The sequence below is a fragment of the Pongo abelii genome, chromosome 6 (assembly GCF_028885655.2).
Source record: "Pongo abelii isolate AG06213 chromosome 6, NHGRI_mPonAbe1-v2.0_pri, whole genome shotgun sequence".
NCBI classification, from domain to species: Eukaryota; Metazoa; Chordata; class Mammalia; order Primates; family Hominidae; genus Pongo; species Pongo abelii.
In genome coordinates this window covers 26,167,591-26,195,258 of record NC_071991.2, presented here as the reverse complement: position 1 = coordinate 26,195,258, position 27,668 = coordinate 26,167,591, and the positions used below count along the sequence as shown (strand labels likewise).

The 27,668-nt window shown below is 42.1% G+C and overlaps 1 long non-coding RNA gene across 3 annotated transcripts in view; it reads left to right on the top strand.

Annotated features, from left to right (window-relative positions):
* The window catches only part of LOC129060634 (uncharacterized), a 91,740-nt gene that overhangs the window by 30,111 nt on the left and 33,961 nt on the right, over positions 1–27,668 (top strand). Inside the window, exons 2-6 of one of the 3 annotated variants that reach the window (XR_008527476.1) lie at positions 6,929–7,195; positions 9,477–9,964; positions 11,400–11,598; positions 12,806–12,980; positions 16,978–17,959. This is a non-coding gene — a long non-coding RNA (uncharacterized LOC129060634). Of the gene's footprint in view, positions 1–6,928; positions 7,196–9,476; positions 9,965–11,399; positions 11,599–12,805; positions 12,981–16,977; positions 17,960–27,668 lie in introns of those variants that run through there. The other 2 variants (XR_008527478.1, XR_008527474.1) reach the window with 2 other exon arrangements.

Genomic DNA, 27,668 nt, shown 5'->3' with positions numbered 1-27,668 from the left:
ATTGACTTGTCGATGTTAAACCATTCCTGCATCCCTGGTGTAAAACCCACTTGGTCATGGTGGATTACCTTTTTGATATGCTGTTGGTTTCAGTTAACTAGTATTTTGTTGAGGATTTTTGCATCTATGTTCATCAGGAATATTGGTCTGTAGATTTCTCTTTTGTTATATTTTTTCCTGGTTTTGGTATTAGAGTAATACTGGCTTCATAGAATAATTTAAGGAGGATTTCCTCTTTCTCTATCTTTTGGAATAGTGTCAATAGGATTGGTACCCATTTTTTTTTGAATTGTCTCATAGAATTCAGGTATGAATCGGTCTGGCCCTGGACTTATTTTTTGGTAACTTTTTAATTACCATTATAATCTTGCTGCTGCTGCTGCTTCTTTTTTCTTCTTTCTTCCTCCTCCTCCTCCTCCTCCTCCTTTTTCTTCTTTCTTTCTTTCTTCTTCTTCTTCGATGGGGTCTTGCTCTGTCACCCAGGTTGGAGTGCAGTGGCACGATCTCGACTCACTGCAACCGCCGCCTCCTGGGTTCAAGCAATTCTGCTGCCTCAGCCTCCCAAGTTGCTGGGATTACAGGCGCCTGCCACCACGCCTGGCTAATTTTAGTAGAGATGGGGTTTCACTATATTGGCCAGGGTGGTCTTGAACTCCTGACCTCAAGTGATCCACACGCCTTGGCCTCCCAAAGTGCTGGAATTACAGATGTGAGTCGCCGCGCCCAGCCGGAATCTTGAATTAATTTAAAATTTTTAGTGAGACACCACTCCAGAGGACAGAGGGTGGTATGCACAATAAAAAATTTTAAAAAGCAGCCATATGTTAAAAGTACAATAAACTGTTTGCCCAGTGAAGTGCATTTCTTGGTCTCTGGAAACCTCAGAAGAAACTCCCTAAGAAGAAATTGTACAAGACTTAATATGGTCAGGATTAAAGATGCAATTGGCAAAGAAATTTGGTCATTTTCTTTTTTATTTTACACAGTTTACTCAAAAGGTGAACCCCCAGGTATTTTATTATTGCTTAAAAATACTTCACAAAAATTCTGTTTAAAAAAAGAAAACTGAATTGTATCCCATGTTTGATACAATTGATTGTATGATTAAAATTAAAGCTAATTTCAATAAAATCTCATAAACAGATCAGTGTAATCTCAGTCAGCTTTGACCGCTCATAATAAGATTTTTTTTTTTTTTGAGATGAAATTTTGCTCTTGTCGCCCAGGCTGGAGTGCAGCGGCGTGATGATGGCTCACTGCAACCTCTACCTCCTGGGTTCAAGAGATTCTCCTGCCTCAACCTCCCAAGTAGCTTGGATTACAGGTGCCCGCCACCACGCCCAGCTAATTTTTGTAGTTTTAGTAGAGATGGGGTTTCGCCAAGTTGGCCAGGCTGGTCTCAAACTCCTGACCTCAGCTGATCCACCCGCCTCGGCCTCCCAAAGTGCCGGGATTACAGGCATGAGCCACCATGCCTGGCCCATAATAAGATTTTTTATAAACCTTTGGTTTTTCTATTTGTTTGTTTTTGGAGAGAGAGTCTCACTGTGTCCCCCAGGCTGAAAGTGCAGTGGTGTGATCATGGCTCACTGCAGCCTCAGTCCCACCAGGGGTTCTCCTACTTTAGCCTCCCCAGTAGCTGGGAATATAGACATTCGACACCATGCCCAGCTAGTATCTAAATTTTTTTTGTAGAGATGTGGTCTCCCCTATGTTGCCCAGGCTGGTCTCAGACTCCTGAGCTCAAGCAGTTCTTCCTCCTCAGCCTCCCAAAGTGTTGGAATTACAGACTTGAGCCACCATGCTCAACTCTATAAATCTTTTATAAACTCTTATAATTTTTTTCTATTCTTTTTCTTTCTTCAATTTCTATATCCATTTAATTGTTGTATCTCATTTTTTCTTTTTGCAATTTAAGAAAACATTTAAATAATCTCTACATTAAGCAAAATTACTGTTTCTTTAAGAAAAACCACATCCTCATGTCTTTTTCAATATGATCTTTTTTCAACAAACGTATCTTATTTTCTTTATACACACTGTATATAGAATTGTTCTTTATTTCTAGTTTCAATCACCATGTTAGTAAGAATTTTAAATCCTAATGATGTTAATTCATAGTATGAAAACCTAAGAAGTAAGAAAGTTTAACTCCTTCTATAATCCCAGCACCTTGGGAGGCCGAAGTGGGTGAATCACGAGGTCAGGAGTTGGAGACCAGTCTGGCCAACATGGTGAAACCCCATCTCTACTAAAAATACAAAAAATTAGCCTGGCGTGGTGGCGGGCGCCTGTAATCCCAGCAACTTGGGAGGCTGAAGCAGGAGAATCGCTTGAACGTGGGAGGTGGAGGTTGCAGTGAGCCGAGATTGCGCCACTGCACTCTAGCCCGGGTGACAGTGAGAGACTCTGTCCCCCCCAAAAAAGAATTTATAAATACACATTTTATAATATTTAGAAACATAATTCTAGTTGAACAGTTTTTCAATTTGGAACAAAACGTATTTACTAATATCTAGATATCTTTTGTTTCTCTGAAATAAAAAGTCAAAAGTATATGATTATATTTAGTAATTAATGTCAGTAGTGTTAGCTAATGTCAGTAATGTTAACTAATTTCATATTACTGTATGTTAGGCAAGTATTATAGAGGCAATAACTTTACAGTGAAATACACGCATATTTTGCTGATAAGTCAGAAGCCAATTGTTTTTATTAATGCAACAATATTAAACTAATTACATTTACCAAATAATGTGCTCAAGTAGTGTGAACTTGAAAAATATTTGGACTTATTTATTTAATTTACAAACCCTTGTTTATCTTTAAGTTAATATGGTACCATGTGGATACTATACAAACAGAGGTATAAACATATGCATATATGTAGATACAGTACATAACTTATGTGTGTGCACATGGATGCATTTAAAATTCAAAGAGATTGAGGAATTCAATTGAAAATATAGTGGAGCTTACACCTAAGAGGAACCTTTCCACCTGCACAAGCCTTGGAGCCCTGTGAGAAAAAATAAAAGTACTCTGCCAAAAAAAATCCCTTATGTCCTTTCTGTCTTTTTCAAAGGGTCCCTGGGCCTCTAGAAATTCCCTTTAGGGCCCCTTATATGGTGTCAAAAGTGGCAAAAGGAAGGACTGACAGAACATAGTAAATGAAAAAACTAATTCTAGAGCAGCCAGTTTGAAAATATCTTCTTTATCAAAAAGCCAATAATGTTTTAGATTATCCTTGGCAAAAAATATGTCAACAAGAGGATAAACGGGGAGTTCATATAGATAGCAGGAGTTTAAGAAGTGGTAAATTTCGTGGACTGAGAAGCTTTTATGGAGAGAACAGAGACCTCAGATAAATGTATGTGTCCATATATAGTCTAAATATCAGTTTCAATTAAGTAAACTTCTGACTATAGAGTTCTTAAAATATTTTTGCCGGGTTTTAGCTGCATAAATAGCAAACATTTCTGTTTCTTGGCTATTTTATTCTGAAATTTACACTACTAATAAGTTTTGGAGGTGGGGCATATTTCTTTACTAGAGGTGTAGGATAGTCATTATTTAAAACTGTTTGCCTTTGAATTTTTTTTTTTTTTTTTGAGACAGAGTCTCGCTGTCACCCAGGCTGGAGTGCCGTGGCACAACCTCGGCTCACTGCAAGCTCCGCCTCCCGGGTTCACGCCATTCTCCTGCCTCAGCCTCCTGAGTAGAAGGGACTACAGGCGCCCGCCACTATGCCCGGCTAATTTTTTGTATTTTAGTAAAGACAGGGTTTCACCGTGTTAGCCAGGATGGTCTCGATCTCTTGACCTCGTGATCCGCCCGCCTTGGCCTCCCAAAGTGCTGGGACTACAGGCGTGAGCCACTGAGCCCAGCCCGAAATGTTTTAATTATTTTCTCTTTGGGTATATATCTTATTTAGCTTAGGAGAGAAGGCTATACAAACAAAATTTTTTTTTATCACATTCTTAACATATATCAAAATTTTAAATCAAAGGGATACCTTAATAAATCTCTCAGAACTACACAAATAAACACACGTGAGACCACAACCAAGAAGTCCTTTATAGCTGTAATTAAGGTCTCCAAAGAAGAAGCAAAAGCTATAGCCCTTCTAAGATCCACATCTCTCCAATTGACAGCTTAAAGAACATTCGGCTAGCTGCAAATGGGGTACAACCCACATCTGTAGGCCGTATATTTTAGGGTCCCGGCTTCTCAGCTGACCATCTACACACAAAGGCTAAATGGAATATTAAAAGATACAGTTGGTAAAACAAGAAAACAAAAGCTGTTCGTTGGTATGGAAAAGCTTACAAATGTAATAAACCTGACTTGGAAGTTAAAATAATTAATGTAGAGTAGTTAACTGAGATAACAGTCATGATAAGATTATGCCAATAATTAAACTGGATGAATTAATAGTTTATTTAGTAGGATCATCAACATTTTAATCCCACAGCAAATAAAATTTACATCTTTCTATTTACTCTTTGCATAACTACTCACTTGCCCTCCATTACTTAATTACTAAAACCTAATTCTCAGTGAGGCTTTCCTGGGACCACCTAAGCTTCAGTCCTTAACCACACTTGCAACAGCCTTCCCTCTTCTCCTTATCTTGCCTCGTGCAAACCACAGTGGTGCTCTGCTTGTCTGTTTCTTTGTATGTGTTTGCATAAAGACAACTGCCTTCATGTCAATTCTAACCAGTTATAGCTATGAGATTTTTTTCACAGCATATAAAATGGTTATTTTCTCATTTAAAATCTTGCACATGTTGACCACAGTGTCATCACTCTTTTGAACTAAATGTTTCTAAAAATACCTTAGATATAAAACTTTAGAACACAGCCAAGAAGTAAAGTTTTTTACAACAGAAATATTAAACTATAATGGTATTTTGAGTATAAAATCTTTAGATAATGTTTTAAAGAGTCATTGCTTTCAAAGTATATTTGAAAAATAAAATTTTTTAAAAATTAGCTTAAGCAATAGATCTTTTTTGGAGACAGAGTTTCACTCTATAGCCCTGGCTGGGTGCAGTGGCATAGTCTCAGCTCACTGCCACCTCCACCTCCCAGACTCGATCCATCCTCCCACACTCAAGCAATACTCTCACCTCAGCCTCCCAAGTAGCTGGGGCCACAGGTACACACCATCATATCCAACTAACATTTGTATTTTTTCTAGAGATAGGGTTTCACCATGTTGCCCAGACTAATCTCAAATTCCTGGGTTCAAGCAGTCTACCCATCTCAGCCTCTTAAAGTGCTGGGATTACAGGCATGAGCCACCACACCTGGCCCTAGACTTTTTTTTTTTTTGAGATGGAGTTTCACTCTTGTTGCCCAGGCTAGAGTGCAATGGCACGATCTCAGCTCACCACAACTTCCGCCTCATGGGTTCAAGCAATTCTCCTTCCTCAGCCTCCCAAGTAGCCAGGATTACAGGTGTGTGCCACCATGCCTGGCTAATTTTGTATTTTTAGTAGAGACAGGGTTTCTCCATGTTGGTCAGGCTGGTCTCGAACTCTCGACCTCAGGTGATCCACCCACCTTGGCCTCTCAAAGTGCTGGGATTACAGGTGTGAGCCACTGTACCTGGCCAGCCCTAGACTTTTAAATGAGAAAATACAAGGACTTAAATGGGATATATTGTAACATAATAGAAAAAACACACAGAAAGTAAGCAAAAACAACAGAATCACATTTCGATGGTGCTATAATCTAATTTGTTACCTGACATGTTTCACAACTTGCTTTGTGTATCATCACTGCATAATGGCATCTTTTAAGGGCTTCCATCCATTCCAACCAGATGTTATTAAACTATGCTCCCTTGTTGCATTCTTGGATAAAAACACCTTCATTCTCACGTGGAAATGATTCCTGACAGTATGCCCTGAGAGATACGCGAAAGAAAGGCGGTTAGTTTTTGTGCTCAGGCTTCTGAGATTTGGCCTAAGTGTCTCTAGTGAGATACATTAGGGGAGGTGAGAACATGTGGTTGCCTGTGAGTCTCGATCAGTGCTTTTCAGATGGGTGTCTGGGCTGGGGGTAGACTCCGGGTGTCTCATGGAAGGGAGGCTCTGTTCTCCTGCACAGAGGCTGTCACACTGAAAATTGTCCTATGATTCTGTTTCTCTCCCAGGGTCAGTGGAGACTGAGAACCATCAACTTAATATAATCAAAAAGTCAGAATCTTGTTTAGAGTTTATGTATGGCAAAATTTAGGGTGGCCACAGGGGAGTACAGATTACAGTTTCCCTGAATATACACTCCTATTAGTGTGACAGGCCAATTTTTTTCTAGCAGTCACACAGACAGGCCTCCATAGCACTCAAGTTATACAGGCAAACTTTCACAGCATCTGCCTTAACATTAAGTTAGTACTTAACCCTAGAAAAATCAATCCCTGGACACCAACGCCAGGAATGAAATATATGTTTGGTAAGAGTCTTGTGCAAGTTTCTCCTAAAACCTGGGGCAAGTCAAGATAATGAAGATAGCCCCACATTCCTTGTACCAGGACCCATCTTGGGTCAAATAAATTTATTGGGCATCTGAGGCAACTCTCCAGACCCAAACCATAGGTAACATAAGATAGAAGTAATCACTCCTGTACCAGGGCCCTCATAGATTAAGTAGAGCAAAAATAGGGGACATTTCTTAATCACCCTAGTACCAGGGCCCTCATAGATTAAGTAGATTTAGGGTTCATTTCTGGTCTCTCAGCTTTTAGTTAAAACAAAATTATTTACCTGTAGACATAGGTGAGTATTATACTGCACATAAGCATACAGTTTGAAACATATATAAGCAACGGAAAAATGTTAGTCTTGAGTTGGTCTGGGGAATTATCTTTGACTTTCTCCCTGTACTTGTTTACAGAAATAAACTCTCTTCTTTCCCAGTTTGTCTGCATCTTGTTATTGGGCCACAAGAACACACAGTCAGACCCAGTTTGGTCCAGGAACAACATTTGGCAAGCTAACCAAGAGTCACTGAAATGGTGCTGCACTCAGTGGCCCGTGATTGTGGCGAGATGGTTAAGATGGTTAAGCTGCTGGATAAGATTGTCCTGGGGACTCTCCCAGGGGCTATCCCATGTGCAAAAACCACATGTCCTTCTCACCACTGGGGAAGAATGGTGATCAGGCAGGAGTGGATGCACTCAAAGGGTGAGTAAAACCGGATCATATGCAGGAAGCCTGTTATTTTCTTATCTGGGCTTATTAAGCCCTTTGGTCTGATATCATCAGGAAAATAGTAGGGCTCATTTGTATACTCAGTTGCTATTTGGTTAGGAGTAAACCTTAAGCTGATTTCAGATCTGTTTTACCCAAGTACGCTTCCTTTTGTGTTTGTCTGAAACTGTCTCCATGTTCATGTCTGTGGTTTCGTCAGACTTAAAATGGAAAGTGCTGCTTTCCTTCCCTCAGGGAGCCCTCTGGGAAAAACGCTGTCAGATTGGAAATAGTATGAGGTTCCCCCCATGACTAAGAGGAAAATGGTTTACTATTGTAATATGGTTTGGCCAATGTATGCTTTAGGATCCAAAAAATGGTGGCCGATTTTGGGGTCTTTAAGCTATTATATCTTTCAGTTACAGCTGTTTTGTCAATGTTTGGGGAAATGGGAGGAAGGGTTTAAAAATTCCCCTACATTCAGGCACTTATGTTGCTACATAACCAAGAGGTTAAAGGGAGTAAGTTAATGTTGCATTACCCAGACAAACTGTGACCTGACCCTGAGGGAGAGGAAGAAAGAAAAAGAGCTAGAGAGTCAGCAATTGCTATACATGCCTAATCCAGTAGAAGCTAGTGCCCCACCACCTAGTCAAGAGAGTGAAGAGTCACCACCCCCAAAGTTCAAAGAGGTTACAAACATAGTCTCTCCCTCCTGAACTAGGCAAGGCACTAATTTTGGCTGAGGAGCTACCAAGCTTGGGGCAGGACAATTTCCCTTCTGACAATATCCCACGGGAGTTAATCAGCAAGAGCCTCTGGCTGGATATTACTTGAGCATGAAGCCCTTTTTCCACATCTGATTTACTGAATTGGAAAAGTTCCAGTCCTTTCTACAGGGAAGATCCCCAGAAGATGACTGAACTGTTTACCACTATTTTTGCTACCCATTGCCCTACCTGGGCTGATGTGCAAGCCCTCCTAAATATTATGCTTACTGCAGATGAGAGAAGGCTAGTATTAGACAAAGGAGAAAAACATGGCACTTTCATGACGAAAGCCCTGATGATACCCTAGACCCTGATGAGCTGATTCCATGCAGTGACCCAAATTTGGACCCAAATGAGGCCAGTGTAGCTGGAGATAATTGTCTGTAGCATTATAAAAGGTGTATTCTAAAGGACATTAGGTTGGGATGCCGAGACCAAAAGTCTGAACAAACTGCAGGAACTTCAGCAGAAACCTAATGAGGACCCCTCAGAATTTATGGAACAGATCTGTCAAATGTATAGAAAGAATACAGACTTAGATCCACAGGATCCCAAAAATGTCAGAATGGTAAACATGACTTTTATAGGGCAAAGTGTCCCCAGACATCAGAAAGAAGTTCCAAATGTGGAAGGGGCTGTCAGAATGAATGCTTCTCAGTTAATTGATATTGCATTCAATGTCTATAATAGCAGGGAATCCAAGGAAACTAAGGCTCTATGGCAGGCAGCAATACTTACAGCCACTGTGGTAGGAAACCCAAAGAAAACGGGACCCCTGAGGCAGAAGGAAAATATAGGAAAGGATCAATGCACTTACTGTCAGGAGACAGGGCATTGAAAGAAAGACTGCCCCAAGTTGATTAAGAAGGAGCCCAGGTCACTTATGGCTGTTAAGCCTGAAAACGAATCCAAGGAGGACTGAGGGGCCCAAGACTCCTGATGGCTCCAACCCTGTCTGATGTTAAGATTTTCCCTCAGGAGCCTTGGGTAAATTTGACAGTGGGGAAATGAAAATTGGACTTCTAAATCCATATGGGTGCTGCTTACTTGTCAATTAATATCCCAATTACTGAACCTTTTTTGAGACTGAGTTGCTCTTTCACCCAGGCTGGAGTGCAGTGGTATGATCTCAACTCACTGCAACCTCTGCCTCCTGGGTTCAAGCAATTCTGCCACAGCCTCCCAAGTAGATGGGATTACAGGCATGCCTCACCATGCCCAACTAATTTTTGTATTTTTAGTAGAAACAGGCTTTCACCATGTTGGCCAGTCTGGTCTCGAACTCCTGACCTCAAGTGATCTGCCCATCTTGGCCTCCCAAAGTGCTGGGATTACAGGTGTGAGCCACCACACCCGGCCTTACTGAACTTTTTGACACCTCTGTCAATATAGTTGGGGTGAGCAGAAAGCTAAAATCAGAATAGTTCTTTCACCCTCTATCCTGGAAGGTGGGAAATGGCTTAATAACTCATTGGTTTCTTTTTTCCTTTTGTTTTTTGAGACAGGGTCTTGCTCTGTCACCCAGGCTGAAGTGCAGTGGTGCGATCTTGGCTCACTGCATCCTCCGTCTCCCAGGTTCAAGCAATTCTCTGCCTGAGCCTCCCGAGTAGCTGGGATTACAGGCGCCTGCCACCGCACCTAGCTAATTTTTGTGTATTTTTAGTAGAGGCGGGGTTTCACCATCTTGGCCAGGCTGGTCTTGAACTCCTGACCTTGTGATCCACCCGCCTCGGCCTCCCAAAGTGCTGGGATTACTGGTGTGAGCCAAGGTGCCCGGCCTCATCAGTTTCCTTATGTGCTGGACTGCTCGATCTCTCTGCTTGGTAGAGACCTCTTATGTAAGTTACAGGCATGAGTTGTCTTTGACCCAGAGATGCGCCAGATGTGCCTCCAGGTACCCTCAGAACACAGATTGTGGCGACACGCCCTCCTGATGAAATCGGAGACTTCACACCTTAAGGTAGAGAGGATTCCACAGGAAGTCCTCAACAAGGTAAAGCCGGAAGTATCGGCATCCAACCAACCAAGGCGGACAATTAATGTGAATCCAGTAGAAATCAAGCTGAAGGAAGGGACCCAACCTGTTCGAAAGGAACAGTATGCCTTAAAGAAAGAGGCCCTAGAAGGCATCCAGCTGGTACATTCTGATTCTTGTGGCATGTCTTAATAAGAATTTGTCAGTCTTCATAGAACATGCCCATTCTGCCAGTAAAGAAATCTCATCCATGCAAGTACAAATTCATGCAAGATATAAGGGTGATCAGTGATACTGTAGAAGACACCCACCCCACTGGGGCCAATCAATACACTATTTTTATCTTCCTGTCCAGAGACCATGAATGGTTTAGAGTATTAGATTTGAAGGATGCTTTCTTTTGCATACCAGTGGATGCAGAAAGCCAATTATTGTTTGAGTGGACAGACCCTGAAACAGCCGCACAATTTCAGTATTGTTGGACAGTGCTTCCTCAAGGGTTTAAAAATTCCCCAACTGTATTTGGGGAAGCACTGGCTCAGGACTTAAGAGACTTACAATTGGAAAATGGGGTACTGCTACGGTATGCGGATGATTTGCTAATCTCCAGCTCCTTGAAGCAAGAATGTCAGGATAACACTGTAAAAACTCTAAACCATTTGGCAGCCTGGGGGTACAAGGTCTTAAGCAAAAGGGCACAGGGGTACAGATATGCAAACAAACCGTGGGATACTTAGGATTTCTGTTACAGAGAAACCAGAGCCCTGACGGTGGAGAGGCAAAATGCAGTTGCCTCTATCATGACACCCACAACCAGAAAGCAGCTAAGGGGCTTCCTGGGAATGGCAGGGTTCTGCAGAATCTGGATTTCCAATTATGGCTGATGGTAAAGCTGCTATATGAACTGATAAAAGGGGCCAACCACAACCCCTTTAAATGGGAGCTGAAACACCAGAATGCGTTTAAACAATTAAAGCTTAAGATGACATCTACCCCATCTCTGGGGCTGCCAAATCCTCATAAACTCTTGCAACTTTAAGTGCATGAAAGACTGGGTCTGGCACTCGGGATCCTAACACAAAAACTAAAAGAAATATTGCAACCAGTGGTTTATTTGTCTAAAGGATTGATACAGTGGCAAGGGGCTGGCCCCCTTGTCTCAAAGCAGTAGCTGCCGCCTGCTTGTTGCTCAAGGGAGCTGAGAAGCTGACTTTGGATCAGCCCATCGTGATTTATGTGCCCCATCAAGCCTGGTGTTATTTGAGCAGAAGGGTGGCTACTGGCTGACGGTTGGCAGATTAGGCTGATATCGGGCATCCTGCTCGATAATCCTGCAGTAAAAGTGCAGACCCCTGGAGCCTCAAACCCTGCCATTTTGCTGCCACCTACTGGGGATGAAACGAACTAGTACACAACTGTAGAGGTTATAATGAAGTATTTTCTGGTCTCCCAGATCTAAAGGATGCAGCCCTCCCCTATGTAGACTGGTTGCTGTTCACGGATGGAAGCAGCTTAGTCACCAACAAAGGAGAAATTCTGCCTATTCTGTAGTAACTCTCTTGGAGGTAATAGAGGCAAGAACACTCCCGACAGGGCTTCTGCGGAAAAGGCTGAGTTAGTCGCGTTTACCAGAGCCTTGCAACTGTCCCAAGGTGAGAGCACCAATATCTACACTGATTCCAAATATTCCTTCATGATAGTTCATGCACACAGAGCTATTTGGAAGGAAAGGGGACTGCTAAAAGCTGATAATACTGAAATTTAATATGCTAAGCAAGTGTTGGAGCTGTTGGAGGCAGTAAAAGCGTCAAGAAAAATAGCTGCTATGCATTGTCCAGGCCATAAGAGCAGCAATTTCAAACCAGCTAGGGGGAATACCTTCACCTACCGCACAACCAGGCATCTAGCCAGCACCAGTGCCAAGGTCCAGGGACCTTTGATTTCCCAAGTAGATTTGGCAGCTTTCAAACCCCAGTATAGTTTGAGGATGAAAAGATTGCCAAGGACAAAAGGTTTATTTAAGACAAGAAAGGCTGGAAAGTAAATAACAAGGGCCTGGTTTGGGTGCCAGCACACCTTCCTTCAACCCAATGCTAAAATATATTCATGATAGCATGCATTTTGGATGAGATGCCTCGTTAACTTTTGTGCAAAAATATATGAAGGAAAAGGCTCACTTGAGAAGTATAATACAACATTGCTACCTTTGCGCTGAAAATGAGACCAATAACTATAGCAGAGGACAACCCAGACAACAGGCGAGAGGGAAGCATCTACTAGAAAACTGGCAGATTGACTTTACTCAAATGCCACTTGCCCCTGGAAGGTACAAATACCTCTTAGTTGTAGTGGACACTCTCAGGCTGGGTGGAAGCATACCCATATCACACCGAGTGGCCAACAGAGGTAGTTAAAGTGCAGCTAAAGAACATCATACCCCGATATGGGCTCCCTGACATTATCCATAGTGACAATGGGCCTTCATTTACCTCGGAAATAACCCAACAAGTAAGCAAAACAGTAGGAATAAAATGGAAGCTGCACTCGGCATGGAAGCCTCAATCCTCTGGACAGACTGAAAGAATGCATCATACTTTAAAGACAATTCTTGCTAAGCTATGTCAGGAAGCTCAGTTAAAATGGATTCAGGTACTTGGGATTGCACTGCTCTGGGTAAGAATGGCTCCCAGAAATGGGATTAAATTAAGTTCTTATGAAATTATTTTTGGGAGGCCCTTTGTAGCCTTGTCCTGGGTTGCTAGAGTGTCACTGGATACAGAATTAGCTATTAAAACTTATGTCACTCAGGACGAACTCTTAATGATTTGCATAAGTTTGCTTATTAGAGGAATGTCACAGATTTTGTAGGAGACCGCCACCCATTTCAGCCTGGTGATCAAGTGCTGCTGAAGGAATGGAGGGAAGCTGATCCTGCCCAACAACTACAGGAAAAATGGAAAGGGCCCTATGACGTGCTGTTGACTACTGACTTGGCACTGAAGCTGACAGGCATCAAACCCTGGGTTCATCATATGTGAGTGAAGAAATTCCAGTCACCCGGGGTCTCCACAATGGAAACACCTGCAACCACTCAATGGGAAGTGGAGCCCCTAGAGGACTTAAAGTTTCTATTCAGAAAACGATACAGATTTCTTTTATGCTATGCTTCCTTTTATACCTCTTACTGTTTCGTTACACACTTGTAACCTCTGTCTACAATGGGCACAGGACTATGCAGACAGCCTCCAGCAAGATTCCTGTTGGGTCTGTGGCCCGTTACTGCTTTCTAGCACCACAGGTCTGCCTTGGTGGGTCTCACCTGTGCAAGGAAAAGATTGGGCATACCTACAAACTTTTCTAGGAAATTTGAAAACTGGTTTGGTTTGCAAATGACGGGGATAACTAAAGCAAATATGTCAGAATGGCCCATAAATGAGACTTTAAGTGACCTAGGACACAAAAAGCCATTCTCTTTAATAGAACAAGGGACAAAGTTATAGCATTAGCTACTCCTTTATTAGATTCAAAAGTGCCCATCCAAACGTCAAACCCCAAAATGTTTGATACAAGAATGGCTTTCTCCAAATTTGGGATGGGTTCATTTGGTTAACTGCTTCTACTGGACATTTAAGGCAAATAGCTTCCTTGTTCTGGGAGCAATGAAAACATTTCCTTGACCATTGGCCTAATGCAACTCAGATTATAGGATGGATTCCTTCTGAGTGGTACCAATATATTATAGTACTCCAGCAGAGGGATGTGTTCACCATAGATTGGTCTTAATGGCCTGGCCTAAATTGGTATCCTCCCAACAGGACTCAATGGCTTTGCAGCACCAATCTGTGGCCGTGGCTTCCCTTGGGCGGGTAGGGATGTTGCACTCTAGGCTTCCCATAGGCATAAGGTCGTTAGGTAAAAACCATACAAAATCTGCCTAATCTTCCACATATGATTAACAGATGGACCAGGTCAGTCTTTCACTGGTACAACCATCAATCTGCAATATTCATGCTCTTAATAGGATTAGAAAATGTTATATGGCACATAGAGGCATTAGCCAACTTTACTCAGTGGGCTCTAAGTGACAGCTTCCAAAGCATCTCTCTTATAAATACTGAAATGTATCATATGTGAAAGTCTATTTTGCAATATCGAATGGGCTTAGACATTCTTACTGCAGCCCAAGGGGGAACTCATGCCCTCATCAAAACTGAATGCTGTGTGTATATTCCGAATAATTCTGGGAACGCCTTTCTAGCACTAAAAGGTATACGTTAGCAAATTATAGCCATTTCCAGCCCGCAGTTATCACGAAATGATTGGCTCGCATCATGGTTCAGCACAGAACCTTCTTGCTGGCAGGAAGTCCTGGTGTTCTTTGCTATTTTCCTAGGCTTAAGTATATCTCTGTGCTGTGTAATGTATTGCTGCTATGTGCTGTGTGCTGTTTCACAACGTTCCCAAAACTCATGCCATTATGTTTCAGCAGGTGCTGCTGCTAAAAGCCTGAGGCCAATAGTATTTCCAAGAGCAAATGAGCCTCTGCCACTCCAATCCCATGTTCACTGCCCCCTAACAGTGACCCCCCCCTCAGCAGGAAGTAGCCAGAATGATCACGACGTCCCACATCCCTGTAGTCCCTCCAGCTTGGGCATGATAGAAATCATGCGCAAATTGACAGTGGGGATGGTGGCAGGCCAATTCTTCCTAACAGTCACATAGACAGGCCTCCATAGCACTCCAGTTATACATTCAAACTACCACAGCATCTGCCTTAACATAAAGGTAGCAGTTAAACCTAGGGAAATTGATGCCCCAACAGCAAAGCCAGAAATGAAACACATGTTTGGTAAGAATCTTGCCCAGGATTCTCCTGAAACTTGAGGCAAGTCAAGATAATAAAGAAAGCAAGCCCTACATTCCTTGTACCAAGACCCATCTTGGGTCAGATAAATTTACTGGGGGTCTGAAGCAACTCTCCAGACCCAAACCATAGGTAAGATAGGATGGAAGTAATCACACTGGTACCGGGGCCCTCACAAATTAAGTAGATTTAGGGGACATTTCTGGGCTCTGATCTTTTAGTTAAAACAAAATTAATCACCCATAAACTTAAGCGAGTATAATATTACACGTAGGCGTATAGTTTGAAATATATATAAGCACTGGAAGAACTTTAGAATCTTGAGTTGGTCTGGTAAATTATCTCTGACTTTCTCCCTGTACCCAGTTACAGAAATAAACTCTCTTCTTTTCCAGTTTGCTGCATCTTGTTATTGGGTTGCAAGAACATGCAGCTGGACACAGTTCTATCTGGGAACATTAGCCACAGTTACATATGGTTTTGCAAAGGGAAATAGCAAAAATAGTTTATAAGTTGTTTTCCAAGCATTACATTAAAATAACATAAGCAGCCAGGCATGGTGGCTCATGCCTGTAATCCCAGCACTTTGGGAGGCCGAGGCGGCCGGATCACCTGAGGTCAGGAGTTCGAGACCAGCCTGGCCAACATGGTGAAACCCCATCTCTACTGAAAATACAAAAATTACCTGGGCGTGTTGGCAGGCACCTGTAATCCCAGCTACTCGGGAGGCTGAGGCAGGAGCATCGCTTGAACCTGGGAGGCAGAGGTTGCAGTCAGCCGAGATCACGCCATTGCATTCCAACCTGGGGGACAAGAGTGAGACTTAGTCTCAAATAAAAACTTACAAAAAATAAAATAACATAAGCTACTGGCTAAGCGCAATGGCTCACGCCTGTAATTCCAGCACTTTGGGAGGCCTAGATGGGTGGATCACTTGAGGTCAGGAGTTTAGGACCAGCCTGAGCAACATGGTGAAACCCTGTATCTACTAAAAAATACAAAAATTAGCTGAGCAAGGCGGCGGGCGCCTGTAATCCCATCTACTCAGGAGACTGAGGCCAGAGAATCTCTTGAACCCAGGAGGTAGAGGTTGTAGTGAGCTGAGATTGCACTACTGCACTCCAGCCTGGGTGACAGAGTGAGACTCCGTCTCAAAAAACTAAAAATAAATAAATAAATAAAATAACATAAACTATTGATTGGCCATGCATTGCACTTTTTGTCACCAATTTCAGGAACACGAAGATGAGTGAGATACTAGTTGGGAAGAAAATATCTAAACAATTGCTTCCAGGTATGGGTGGGGTAAGATGACTTAAATTTCATATTCATGTCTCTCTGAGTGTGATTGATTTTGCATATGTCACATAGACAGCTCTGAGCTATTTCTTTTGTCTCACAACACAGAATAAATCAATTCTGAGGACAGACCCCTCTTTTCGCCCAGCTGCCACCATGTTATTTTCACCCACTCACGCACATGTGCTCTAGCTCTAGGTAAAGACAGGGCCCTGCTTCTCCCAGGACAAAAGTACAAACTCAGGAATTGCACCCACAGTGCTTTTGCTCTGTGGGAACCTAGAGGTTTCCACCAAAAACCCAAACATATGCCTAGAGAACTCCTGGCATATCCTTGCCCCAACACCCTGAATCAGTGGCAGTAATGTGGTCCCTTTATGCACCTAGGCTTCTGGACCACTTGATTATACTCTCATCCTCATGGAAACAGAAATAAGTCAGAGCATAACCCTACCTAGGCCAGTATTTGTAGCACAAACCAGTCCTTCCAGCAACTCTTCATTGTCCCTCACACGTCTGTCCTATATAGCATTTTTTTCTCTTCTGACATTTTATTTTCCACAAACTTTATTTCAAGTGCATACAGTGTGGCCGAGGCTACCCCTCAGGCGCCTGAGTCCAGACTTACTGGAATTCAAATACCCATGAGTTTAAGACCAACTTCCCTGGACTTGGCTGTTGAAAGCATAAATACAAATTAGAAATATAAGACTTAATTTTCCAACTTGAAAGTAAGAGTAGAAAATTTGCTCTCCTTCCTTAAAGCATTTAATTTAGAAAACTTTTATATTTAATTTTTTCTCTGCCTCTTTGACATATGTGTTAATATTTTTAATGGCTGAACAGTCCTTTTGTTATTTTTTTCTAGGAAAAGTCTTTCTCTAGGACCTGGAAATGATTGCTTGGAAATGTAAACAGCAAAAAAGTTAGAGCCCTATCACACAGCTTGCTCCAAGTTTCAAAATTACCTTCTGTCCCTCTTGGACTTGGGACCATTATTTTTCCTTCAGATATGCCGTTCAGCAACCACAGATGGCCTCCCCAATTACCAGGTGAATTTAGGATAAACTGTATATGACACATGGTGCTGTGAAGTATCCTACTTGAGGACTAATTATGTCTTTCAGTCTGTTATAAGATTACCTGTAATTTAAATCAGATTCTGGTCTAACTGTGTAATTATAATTTGCTTTCTATTCTACTGTGGAGAGTGTTTGGGGGAGTTGGAGACAATTAAGTTTTCAATTACATTTTATGAATACTGTCCAGAATTGCCAGACACACTATAAACATATGAGGTGCCCACCAGGCCTCACACTAGAGGGGTCCTTTCCTCTCAGTAACTCACAGTTATGCAGCAACATGCATGCTGCCCCCAAAATCTGCAGGTAGAGTGGTGTCTCTGCCTATTTGGGGTCCACAGTCATGTTAGAGCAGTTAGAGCAGGTTTCCACATAAATAACTTCAGAGGACAGCAGTCAGCCAGTCTACCTCTTTTTATGCCCTTGGCATTCTTTATACCTGAAACTGGTTCAGAGACCATGGGACCTCGAAACCCATCCAGGCTCACACATGTGCAATAAGTAGCTTTGAGAATCTTAACTCCCCTCATTTTCCTTCTGCCATAATGCTTAGGGAGGCACAGAGTTCACCGCTACATCCTCACCCTGCTAAGACCCAAATTGGCATCTTCAAATTCTGTATATAGGTCCTAAAAATGTAAGTTTCATCTGAGAAATGCAAGTAACTTTAATTATCAGGCCCATAGAGACATTAAAAGGAGATTATAATCATGTCCTGCTCCCCTCTTTGAGCTATGTGTATATATATATATATATATATGTATTTTTTTTTTTTTTTTTTTTGAGATGGAGTCACACTCTGTTGCCCAGGCTGGAGTGCAGTGGTGTGATCTTGGCTCACTGCAATCTCCGCCTCCTGGGTTCAAGTGATTTTCCTGTCTCAGCCTCCTGAGTAGTTGGGATTACAGGTGCGTGCCACCATGCCTGGCTAATTTTTGTATTTTTAGTAGAGACGGGCTTTCACCATGTTGGCCAGGCTGGTCTCAAACTGCTGACCTCAGGTGATCTGCCCGCCTGAGTCTCCCAAAGTTCTGGGATTACAGGCGTGAGCCACCGCACCCGACCTATGTATTCATATTTTGAAACTGCTTGCTTTTGCTACAAAATGACTATACATTAACTAATAATACCACACCTGAAATCATAGCCTACACCCTATATAGCCAATCACTAATCAATATTATTTCTGTAAATCAATAAGATGTCCTGACAAATAGCTTTGTGACAACCCATGTCCCATCCTCAATTTTTGCGTTTAAAAATCCACTTGTAACTGCTGCTAGTCAAAGTGCATATTCAGGGAAACGAGAATCTATGCTCCCAGGTTGCAATCCTCAAACTTGGCCCAAATAAACTCTCTACTTGTATTACTTTTGCCTCATCTTCTTCCTTACAGGTCTTTAGAATGTGTTACAGGAGTCTCCATGAGGGAATCTCTCCTCTGCTTTTACTCCACTTGCTGTAACCCCCCAAAATGCAGACAGGTGGATCCCATCTAAAATCTGCACACCTGGAATTTACAAGACAGGGTCAGATTTTGGATTGAGGATGTACAGAAAACCCATGGGGCACATTTGTTTCATCATGAGAAAGCAACGTAGAAATCTTAGTGCTCTTCTTTCAGGGTGAGGTCCTTCAAGTTTTCCAGATAATGTTTAGTGACTTGCTACAGTTGTGTGATATGTTCCTGGTGTAAACAGAATCTGGTAGCAGAATCTGTAAGTTAAACAAGCACCTTAGCAGAAGGATGTTAGGGCCACACAATATCCAGAGCTATGACCACAATTAACCCACCTGTAAACTGTGTTACTGTAGTAGAGTATTCTTGTTCTTTTTCTTACCCAAGAGTGAGTTGATCACAAACAAGTGATATCACACCTGGATCCAGGGTCTGCAGCTCCACCAGGGCAGGTTTATTCTGTATTCCGATCATGCAGAGTTAGCTTGAGTCTCTCCTGCCTGGATAACCAGGGTGGCTTCAGCCCAGGCTCACTGGGGACCCTCTCACCAGCACCTGGGAGTCTTTGAGACATTTGGGGATGTGCTGTGCGGATTGGCACAGCTGTGTCAGGCTGACAGCAGTGTCTAATTCTGTTCCCATTTCAGAGGAAGGGGAATGAGTCATCCAGGATTTTTTCCCCCCCTCACAGAAGGAATCTCCTTGGTTGGTACCTAGATGGGTGTTTCTCCAGTTTTCTGGGTAATGAATGAGGAGCTCTGAAGACAGATCGATAAATCAATTGCTTCCATTAAAAATGAGCATTAGAAAAAACAGATAAAGCAGTCACTATCTCTATAATCCTGGCAGTTTCAGCCTAGCGCACATGGATAAATGGTTGAATTCAGTATTATGGGGTCAGTACAAAGAAGGGAGGTGTACAGGAACTTGGGCTTCCTTTGGGGCCAATTCCCTTACGTTGTTCGGAGTTGTTATGTCACCAGCTGAAGGGCTATTGATGCACAGAACGGTTGTTATTGTTATCATTATTTCTATTGCTTTTACCTCGCTAAGAATCCATGTTTAGCTTATAATTGTGCTAGAAAACCATAGGGGTTTTTGGTTAAATTAACATGTATATATGTTATTATATGTTATAAAATAGACAGAAAATTGGCCAAAATAGATGACAATTCTACAAACTTCAAGTCAAGTTTCCCTTGGACAGACTTAGAAAAGACAGACCTGGAAATACCCCAGCAGCATAGAAATGAGAATCCTGTGGCCCCCTTGGTACTCTAGGCCTGCTTAACTCCATCCTCTTCTGAGGCCTCATCCAGGTCTTGCCCCACCCTGCAATCTCCCCTTACAGACTGATTAAAGGAGATCAGAGTTTTGGGTGGTGGCTTCTGCTGCCTCCCTAGAGCTGCTGCTCACAATTTCCTAAAAGCTAAAAGCAGATAAATGAAAGAGGAGAACTCTCTCTCTCTTTTTTTTTTTTTAATTAAAACAAGTATTTCTAGAGACATATGCCACCTAGCAACCCGTTCTCTATTCCTGGAGATCCAGTAGTTGCCCTGCAAGTCACAAGAAAGTAAATATAAATATAACAATTCCTCTGAATTAAGCTTAACTCTTCTTTTCTGTATCCCTCCTACTTTTCTAGATAAAATTTTATTACATACATTTTCTTTTTAAAAACAATATTAGGGCCAGGTGTGGTGGCTCACGCCTGTAATCCCAGCACTTTGGGAGGCTGAGGTGGGTGGATCACGTGAGGTCAGGAGTTCAAGACCAGTCTGGCCAACATGGTGAAACCCCGTCTCTACTAAAAATACAAAAATCTGCTGGGTGTGGTGGCATGCGCCTGTAATCCCAGCTACCCAGGAGGCTGAGGCAGGAGAATCGCCTGAACCGAGGAGGTGGAGATTGCAGTGAGCCAAGATTGTGCCACTGCACTCCAGCCTGGGTGACAGAGAGAGACTCTGTCTCAAAAAAATAAATAAAATAAAATAAAATAAATGTTAGGAAAACAGAAGAAGAAATAGAAATGCTGAGCTTTTTATCTAAATTCTGAGAATCATGGGACACTTAATACCCATCTCCCATGGTGTTATGAGGATTCACTCACATAATGTGAAGTTCCCAGCACTGTGCTCTGTAGCATACTGTTGAGCACACAGCACATTCTCAGTAAATACTGCACTGATGCATGTACATATGCTCTTTTCCAAATGCGGACTCACTCAGACGTTGCTGCCTTCTCCAGCTTCTTTAAACTTTAAAGGTCAGCAGAGAATGCCATGTTTCAGGATGGTAATTGGTGGTTTTCACTTTGGACCGTAAGCATTCATGTTGTGGTAAGAGTGTTGGGTTGAGTGACTCAGTGCTGTGCCTGCTTTCTCCACCTGAGTGCTACTGATGATGGGTCTGGGGGAGCAGCATGAGCATTAACAGGGGACTTAATAAAAATAGGAAGAATAGGAAGACAAATATTTCTTATTTGTCTCACGTGTATGAGGAATCTAAAAGGTTGAACTCCTAGACGTAGGGAGTACAAAGGTGGATACTAGAGCCAAGAGGTAGGGAAAATGGAAGATGTTATTTAAAGGGTACAAACTTTTAGTTATAACATAAATAAGGTTTGTGAATCTAATGTATAGCATCATGATTATAGTAGATAATAATGTTTTTGTATACTTGGATATAATAAAGGAAACTATGTAAGATGATACATGTATTCATTCACTTCATTGAATTAATTATTTCACAAATGGCAGGGCACAGTGGCTCACGCCTGTAATCCCAGCACTTTAGGAGGCTGAGGCAGGCAGATCACCTGAGGTCAGGAGTTCGAGACCAGTCTGGCCAACGTGGTGAAACCCCATCTCTACGAAACCTACAAAAATCAGCCAGGTGTGTTGGTGGGCGCCTGTAATCCCAGCTACTCGGGAGGCTTAGGAAGGGAGAATTGCTTGAACCCAGGAGGCGGAGGTTGCAGTGAGCTGAGATGTGCCATTGCACTGCAGCCTGGGTGACAGAGCAAGATTTCGTCTCAAAAAAAAAAAAAAAAAAACAGAAGATACAAAAAATTAGCATACCTTGTAATCTCAGCTACTGGGAAGGCTGAGGCAGAAGTATCAGTTGAACCCAGGAGGCAGAGGTTGCAGTGAGCCGAGATTGCACCATTGCGCTCTAGTTTGGGCACCAAGAGTGAAACTCTGTCTCAAAAAAAAATTATTTCACAGTTTATATACATATTAAATGCTCATTTAATATGGGCACAGGATGGGCATGGTGGCTTATGCCTATAATCCCAGCACTTTGGGGGGCCAAGGTAGCCACATCACTTGAGATCAGGAGTTTGAGACCAGTGTGGGCAACATGACAAAATTCCATCTCTACAAAACTAAAAAAAAAATAAGCCAGGCGTGGTGGCTTGCACCTGTACTCCCAGCTGTTTGAGAAGCTAAGGTGGGAGGATCAATTGAGCTTAGGGTATTAAGGTTGCAGTGAGGCATAATCATGTCAGTGTATTCCAGCCTGGGTAACAGAGCCAGACTCAGTCTCAAAAAAATCATTATATTGTATACAATAGTTATCCATTTTTTATTTGTGAAAAAATCTAAGTTGGCCGGGCGCAGTGGCTCACGCCTGTAATCCCAGCACTTTGGGAGGCCGAGGCAGTCAGCAGTTCGAGACCAGCCTGGCCAACATGGTGAAACCCCGTATCTACTAAAAAATACAAAAATTAGCTGAGCGAGGCGGCGGGTGCCTGTAGTCCCAGCTACTCAGAAGGCTGAGGCAGGAGAACCGCTTGAACCCGAGAGGCAGAGGTTGCAGTAAGCTGAGATTGTGCCACTGCACTCCAGCCTGGATGACAGAGCAAGACTCTGTCTAAAAGAAAAAAAAAGAAAAGAAAAAAAAAAACAGAAAGAAAGAAAATAGAGAGTAAAAAGAACTGGCTCTGACGTATATGAGTGACTGAAGTTGTCCAGTAAAATAATTTTTAACACAGAAATACTCTCTAATTTATTCTCTAATGCTGAAGAAGAATGGCAAAAAATCCATTAAACCAGAGTAGTGAGTATGCTTTTGTGGATGAGACAGCATAAAATTTAGCGCATTAACCCATGCATATATTTTTTTACTGATATATTTACATTATACAGGCTAAGTTGTGATTTTTTTTTTTAAATGTTTTGAGACAGAGTCTCGCTTTGTCACCCAGGCTGGAGTGCAGTGGTGAGATCTCGTCTTACTGCAACCTCTGCCTCCTGGGTTCGAGCAATTCTCCTGCCTCAGCCTCCTGAGTAGCTGGGACTACAGGCGCCCAACACCACGCCTGGCTCATTTTTGTATTTTTAGTAGAGACAGGGTTTCACCATGTTGGCCAGGATGGTCCGGATTTCCTGACCTTGTGATCCACCCGCCTCGGCCTCCCAAAGTGTTGGCATTACAGGCGTGAGCCACCAAGCCTGACTGAATATTTCTTATATGAAGAAGTTATGGTCAGTTAGAAGATATGCCTCAAATTTTAATGTGTAAAACAATGAACTGGAGATCTTGTTAAAATGCAGGTTTTGATTCAGAGGATCTGGGCTCAAGCCTGAGTTTCTGAATTTCGAATAAGCTACCCAGTGATGCCAATGCTTTTGGCCCAAGGAGAATATTCTGTCAAATATTAAGTACATGGCAGAGCCTGGGTTTATCCCAGTACACAAAGGTGAGAACTTCCATTTTCTAAAGCAAGCTATAAGCAAGGAGAATTTGAAAAGAATTGGGAGACTCCAGATTACATGTGATGATTTATGAACAACAGTTGGTAAATCTCCTAAAGTTACTTATTAATAATTAGAAAAATCATTACCTCTACAGTTAAAAAATCTGTCAGCACCTTATCCAACAGAATAAAATTAACATGAACTGTAATAGAAAGAATTGGTATAAGTGCTAATGCACACAGAGGGCACAATATCACTGCTGTAATTTTTTTTTTTTTTTTGAGACAAAGCCTCACTCTGTCACCAGGCCGGAGTGCAGTGGCACAATCTTGGCTCACTGCAGCCTCCACCTTCCAGGTTCAAGTGATTCTCCTGCCTCAGCCTCCCGAGTAGCTGGGACTACAGGTGTGCACCACCACGCCCAGCTAATTTATATATTTTCAGTAGAGACGGGGTTTCACCATGTTGGCCAGGATGGTTTTGATCTCTTGACCTCGTGATCCACCCACCTCGATCTCCCAAAGTGCTGGGATAACAGGCGTGAGCCACCGCACCCAGAGCTGTGATATTATTGAACACAAAGAAGTAAATTACAATCTGAATCTAATTATAGAGTTACATTAGTTTTATTCAAAGATTAAGCTACAGAAATCTCCCAGGTTCTGTAATCTTTAGTAAATGTAGTTAAATATTTTTTCTTTAGCATCGTAAAAAGTAAGTGTCTTCTAAGTATTCTTTTGTTCAAAACTTTCTGAGTAATTCTGGGGAATTAATGCCATCCTCTTTCTGCATTTCCTTAATTCTGTTACGCATGGAGCAGATGGAGTATCCAGATGGGACCTAAACAGCATGTGTTCCCCTTCTTCACCAATATCTGAGGGCATGACCCTGTCCCCAACAGAAATCTTGGGTGTTCGTGCCTGCTCTTGTTGATCTGTCACAAAGAGAACATTCTTTTGAGACAGGGTGTCACTCTGTCATGTAGGCTAGGTACATTGGCTACCTGCAGCCTCAGCATCCTGGGCCTAAGTGATTCTCCCAACTCAGTCTCCTAAGTAGCTGGGACCGCAAATGTGTGACATCATGTCAGCTAATTTGTTTTATTTTTGTAGAGGCAGGGTTTCCCTATATTGCACAGGCTGGTCTCAAACTCCTTGACTCAAGAGATTCTCCCACCTCAGCTTCTCAAAGTGCTGGGGTTACAGGTGTGAGCCAGCATGCCTAGCCAAATGGAACACTTTTAATATTGCATGCAATACATTCATAGTGAGGTTTGGTCACGGTGTGTATAAAGCCTGAATGGAGAGAGTAGAGGGAAAGTTCTGGTATATAGAGGAGAGAAATTTTGCAGAGCTCTTTGACCACCACAGGAAGAAAAGGGGAAAATGTAGTTGAAAAAAAACACATAGGCAGGAATATCACAAGTAGAGAAGTAAAGGTTTTTGAAGTTCTAAACATGTAACATTCCAGGAGGAAAAGTGGACACAGCCCCTGAACTGGGACACATTTACCCAAAACCCAGCCATTTTATTCTCTTTTTTACTACTTCTCTGAGATTCCTTGTCGGGTGAGATCCTCTGGAAAAAATAAAACTTGCTTTTTTTTGAGACTGAGTCTCACTCTGTCATCCAGGCGCCCAGTGGCTCACTGGAGGTTGCTCACTGCAACTTCCGCCTCTTGGGTTCAAGTGATTCTCCTGCCTCAGCCTCCCGAGTAGCTGGGGTTACGGGCACGCACCACCATGCCCGGCTAATTTTTGTATTTTCAGTAGAGGCTGGGTTTCACTATGTTGGTCAGGCTGGTCTCAAACTCCTGACCTTGTGATCCGCCCGCCTCGGCCTCCCAAAGTGTTGGGATTACAAGAGTGAGCCACCACACCCGGCCAAAACTTGCATCTTGAGAATATTCCTGTAAAGGCATCAACACAACCCCTTCACCTGCTACCACTGCACCCACAGGCAGAAGGATGTAGAAGTGCATAAAAAGTCACACTTCCCTGTCTTTTATCCCAGAAGAGAGTCAGGAACAGTGAGCTTCTACATAAAGATCAACATTTGTTTCTCCTTTCCCTCCTGCAAGTGCCTGTCTCTGCCAAAGATTTCAGTAATTTCTGCTGCAGCAATGGGAATAATGGCTGCACTGGCCTGCTTCTATCAAACCTAAGCAGAGCACGGTCTGCAACCTCCCTTTGAAACAAGGGCTGATGGGAGGCCGAGGTTGCAGTGAGCCGAGATTGTGCCACTGCACTCTAGCCTGGGTGATGAGAGCAAAACTCCATCTCAAAAAAAAAAAAAAAAAAAATAGAAATAAGGACTGAATTCAGTTCTCATGAATGTCTCTAGGAGCCCTCAGGCATGATCCTGACCTCACATTAGAACCACAAGGGCACTTAATTAAAACAACATAGATGCTCCCATCCAGATCAACAGACATAATCTGTGAGGAGGCATGGGTGATGGGATTTTTTTAAAACTGGCTGTGTAATCCTAATTAGAAGTGTGGGCTAAGAGCCACTTAGCTAAGCATTGCCTCTCAAGCTTCAATGTGCATGTAAATCGTTTGTTATTCTGGGGCCTACTCTAAGTAATGAGTAGGTGAGTCCATAAGTTAGCTTTTTTAGTATCTTCCTATTTCAATTAGCATATTTTTCTTCAGGTTTATCCATGTTGTCAGACTGACTAAACAATTCTTCATTGAGTATATATACAACATGTTTTCTTGATCCATTCAGCATTCAACAACATTTAGATGGTTTTTATATCTTGGCAATTTTGAATAATGCTGCAAGTAACATGGGGATCCAAATACTCAAGATACTAATTTTATTTCTATATATTATATATATACACAGAAGTGGGACTGATGTATTGTATGTTAGTTCTGTGGGGGTTTTTTCTAAATAATCTCCACACTGATTTTTATAATGACTACCAATTTAGAACTCATTAACAGAGTACAGAATTTTTTTCACACCCTTTTCAAAACGTTATATATTTTTCTTTTTTTTTGTATAAACTCTGGGAGCACAAGTGTAATTTTATTACATGAATAGAGTGCAGTGGTGAAATTAGCGCTTTTAGGATATTCATTACCTGAGTAACATACATGTCTCTTTTTTTATGTTAGCCATCTTAACAAGTGTGAAGTGATAGCTCATCATGATTTTAATTTGCATTTGTCTGATGATTGGTCATGTTGAACAGCTTTTCATATATCAGTTGGCCATTTGTATGTCTTTACTAAAAAAAATTATTCCTTTACCTATTTTTATTTTTTTATTTTTTGAGACAGAGTCTCACTCTGTTGCCCAGGCTGGAGTGCAGTGGCATGATCTTGGCTCACTGCAACCTCTGTCCCCCGGGTTCAAGTGATTCTCTTGCCTCAGACTCCCGAGTAGCTGAGATTACAGGCATGCACCACCACATCCGGATAATTTTCGTATTTTTAGTAGAGACAGGGTTTTGCCATATTGGCCAGGCTGGTTGCGAACTCCTGACCTCAAGTGATCTGCCCACCTCAGCCTCCCAAAGTGCTGGGATTACAGGCATGAGCAATGGCGTGATCTCAGCTCAACTGCAACCGCTGCCTCCCGGGTTCAAGTGATTCTCCTGCCTCAGCCTCCTGAGTAGCTGGGGTTACAGGCACATGCCACCACGCCTGGCTAATTTTTGTATTTTTAGTAGAGGTGGGGTTTCACCATATTGGTCAGGCTGGTCTCAAACTCCTGACCTCGTGATCTGCCTGCTCTGGCCTCCCAAAGTGCTGGGATTACATGCGTGAGCCACCATGCCCGGCCTCCTTTACCTATTTTTAAATCGGGTTATTATTATTATATTTTTTATTGTTGTTTTCACCTTTGATTTGCATGAGTTATGTATATATTTTGGATATTAACCACTTAACAGATATATAGTTTGCAATTATTATCTCCCATTTTGTGATTTTTCTTGTTGTATTCTGTTTAGAAGCTTTTAAGTTTGATGTAGTCCAAGTTGTTTATATTTGCTCTTGTTTTTGTACTTTTGGTACCTTTTCCCAAAAAATTACCATCAGGACCAATATAGAGGAGGTTTACCATATGTTTTCTTTTTGAATTTTAAAGGATTCATGTGTTTTATTTAAGTCTTTATTTTATGTTGAGTTAATTTTTGGGTATAATTTAAGAAAAATGGTCTAATGTCATGCTTTTGCTTGCAGATATCCATTTATTTAGCACCAAATATTGAAGAGACTATACTTTCTGCATTGTGCATTCTTAGTACCCTTATTGAAGATTAACTGACCTAATATAAATAGGTTTTTTTCTGGGCCCTCT